This window comes from Nycticebus coucang, chromosome 7 (assembly GCF_027406575.1).
Source record: "Nycticebus coucang isolate mNycCou1 chromosome 7, mNycCou1.pri, whole genome shotgun sequence".
NCBI classification, from domain to species: Eukaryota; Metazoa; Chordata; class Mammalia; order Primates; family Lorisidae; genus Nycticebus; species Nycticebus coucang.
Genome location: NC_069786.1, coordinates 82,941,251 through 82,944,738, shown reverse-complemented (window position 1 = coordinate 82,944,738; position 3,488 = coordinate 82,941,251). Strand labels below are relative to the sequence as shown.

General features: G+C 34.5%; 1 non-coding gene across 1 annotated transcript; it reads right to left on the bottom strand.

Moving 5' to 3' along the window:
* Positions 1–393: 393 nt before the first annotated feature.
* On the bottom strand, positions 394–498 carry LOC128590957 (U6 spliceosomal RNA). Its single transcript, XR_008381416.1, has one exon. It is a non-coding gene; the product is annotated as a U6 spliceosomal RNA (small nuclear RNA).
* Between the last annotated feature and the right edge of the window lie 2,990 nt (positions 499–3,488).

Sequence of the window (3,488 nt, the reverse complement as noted above, 5' to 3'; positions counted from 1 at the left end):
TATTTGGAAAATGAATGAATTAAATATAAAAAGTCCATTAAGATATTTCTATTTTATTCATCCAATCAACAAGTTTTCATTGAAATCATAAAATTGTTTTTGGCCAATACATCATTTTATTAATTTATTTGTTTTGTGACATTTTTTATTTCAACAGATTTTAGGGGTACAAGTGTTTTTTTAACATGGGTGAATTATTTTTCTGGTATTACTAATAAAATCAGTAGGTTTATCATTCATAACTGGGGGTGTGTGAAGTGTAATCATAAAAATGATTTTATTTTTGAAACTTTCTATCAACTGTTTTGAATTATTCTGTAATTATCCTGATCAGTAAAAGAATATTTTCTTGCTGACTTCTGTTATTTCTATCCCTGGATTTCTTTTTTTTTTTTAAATATGGAATGCTTCACGAATTTGCATGTCATCTTTGTGCAGGGGCCATGCTAATCTTCTCTGTATCGTTCCAATTTTAGTATATGCATTGCCGAAGCGAGCACATCTATCCCTGGATTTCTAATAGCCCAGTATACAGTGAGTCTATTTGATTTCTATAACATGGTCAGGAATTGTGTTTATGTAGGATTTAAATTCACTTTGACCTTCTATCTGTTGGCCCACCTTTAAATCATATTCTGGCCTTCTGCCATTTTTGTAAGTTAAGTCAGTTCCAAATGTAACCCAATCTCTGACTTCTGTTTTCAAGCTATAGCCATACCTTCTTCCTTAAATGCTTGGGAATATGGGAAATATCATTTTTTGTGGTTTAAAAAAATTGTCTTCTACATATAAATCTCATTTTCTTTCTTTCTTTCTTTCTTTCTTTCTTTCTTTCTTTCTTTCTTTCTTTCTTTCTTTCTTTCTTTCTTTCTTTCTTTCTTTCTTTCTTTCTTTCTTTCTTTCTTTCTCTCTCTCTCTCTCTCTCTCTCTCTCTCTCTCTCTCTCTCTCTCTCTCTCTTTCTTTCTTTCTTTCTTTCTTTTTGAGACAGAGCCTCAAGCTGTCGCCCTGGGTAGAGTGCTGTGGCATCACAGATCACAGCAACCTCCAACTTCTGGGCTTAAGCGATTCACTTGCCTCAACCTCCCAAGTAGCTGAGACTACAGGCGCCTGCCACAGAGCCCAGGCTACTTTTTTTGGTTGTAGTTGTCATTGCTGTTTGGCAGGCCCAGGCTGGATTAGAACCTACCAGCTCTGGTTTATGTGGCTGGCGCCTTAGCTGCTTGAGCTATAGGTGCCAAGCCTACATTCTTATTTTTCAGTAAATGTAATAACTTTTTAAAAACTCCTTAAAATAAGGTAAAATATATTCTACATTTATCCATATCTTGACTAATTTTAAAACCTCTCATTTCTTTGTAATACGGATTTAAGTTTCCATCTAATATCCTTTTCCTGTGGTCCTGATAATTTTCTTTCATTTATAATGAAAATAAATTCATATTTTGAATAAAATAAATTCTTATCTTCATTTTTGACATATATTTTCAGTAGATACAGAAATGTATAAAGATGGATAGTGACTTACCTTTTACAATTTTAAAACTGATGGCCTGTTTTCTGTTTTGCATCATTTTTTGAGAACACTATAGAAATTCTTACTAATTACTTTGAACATGTTTGCTTTTTTACTTTTAATTTGAAATTTGTGATGTGCATGGTGTGTGTGTGTTTATCTTTACCTTGCATAGGGATTACTGAGATTCTTAGTCATGCTTTTCCTGAAATTTAGAAAAAATTGAAGTATTTCTTCAAATATTTTTCTGCTCTACCATTCTCTTCTGGGATGCCGAATTCACTTATTTATAAGCATGTGATGTAGGCCACAGCTCAGTAAAACTTACTCATTTTTTTCTCAGCCTGTCTTTTTCTCTTCTGTGCTTTTGTTTGTATAGTTTCTTTTACTATTAAATTCCCCTACCTTTTCTTCTGGAGTCTAATCTGCAGTTAGCCACATCTAGTCAATTTTTAGTTTCAGGTATTTTATTTACTATTGATTCCTTTTATGTGACATTTATTTTCCACTTCATTTTCCCATGTTCTTTTTTACATACTTAATGTTAATTATAATAGCTCATTTAATGTCTTTTTTAACTTAACCTTTCCTGTTATTTCTAGATTTATTTATCTAGAAATAAATTTATCTTTTAGTACATGTTGGATTTTCTGGTTCTTTCTCGGGTCTATTAATTTTTTATTAATGCCCAACTCTAATATTGGTAAATTGTTGAATGTATTCTTTCCTTCAGAGATGGCTAGAATGTGATTAGGTAAGAAGTGACATGGATTACTTCTCAGCTTTTTCAATGTAGACATGTTTTTGTTAGGACAGGCCTAGATCATCCTTTGCTCCATTATGATAGCTCTAGTAATTCTAAGATTTGTGTGCACTCTGGAGGAAGGAACTCAGATATCTCCTGCTAACAGCTCTGAGTGAATTCCAGGTAATTTCTGAATTTATATATTCCAAATCATTATCTGTTTGCCTACTTTATATAAGTTTATCCTACACCTGTACAGATTAGTATTCAGCCAGACTAAAGGACAATTCTAGCCAGATTTCTGGAGCTACTTATTTTTGTATCTTCCTCCTGTTTGGTGTCAAACCATGGCCACTTTGAAGGGATAACAAATAAAAAAGAAAATTAAGGGCGGCGCCTGCGGCTCAGTCGGTAAGGCGCCGGCCCCATATACCGAGGGTGGTGGGTTCAAACCCGGCCCTGGCCAAAACTGCAACAAAAAAATAGCCGGGAGTTGTGGCAGGCGCCTGTAGTCCCAGCTACTTGGGAGGCTGAGGCAAGAGAATCGCTTAAGCCCAGGAGTTGGAGGTTGCTGTGAGCTGTGTGAGGCCACGACACTCTATGAGGGCCATAAAGTGAGACTCTGTCTCTAAAAAAAAAAAAGAAAATTAAATAGTATCAAGATTAGGCTATTGATGGCAGTGAGTCACAAAACAACAATTTAGATCAATATTATTCTTTGCACTGAGATCAATTAAGTGTCAATGCAATGTATATTTATCATCAGCCAGGTAAATCTGTGACTTGTGGTATATTTTATTTTTGAAAATTGGCAATAAAAATTTGAAAATAAAGATCTTATTTGAAAATAAAGATCTATATCACCTTCTATTGCATTTGAGTGGACTAATAACTATGTGAATTCTAAGACTAACTATGTCATGAAGGTGACAGGCTTCTTTCTGGTTATTCTGGGATCCTCATTCCTGACATTCAATTGACATGTCATGGGGAAGCCAGGCACGGGCCCATGACCCATGACCCCTACCACTAACTGTGCTCCCAATGGCAGCCATTGGGAATCCACTCCAATTCACACAACATCGTGAATGTGAGGCAGAAGGCCTCATTTGAGCTCTGCCAAAATAGAACAAAATAAGTGATTATTGCATTAAGCTGTTAATTTTTACCAGCTTGTGAGTTTATTTATCATAAATAATTATTAGATGTCATTCATTTTTCTCATAATG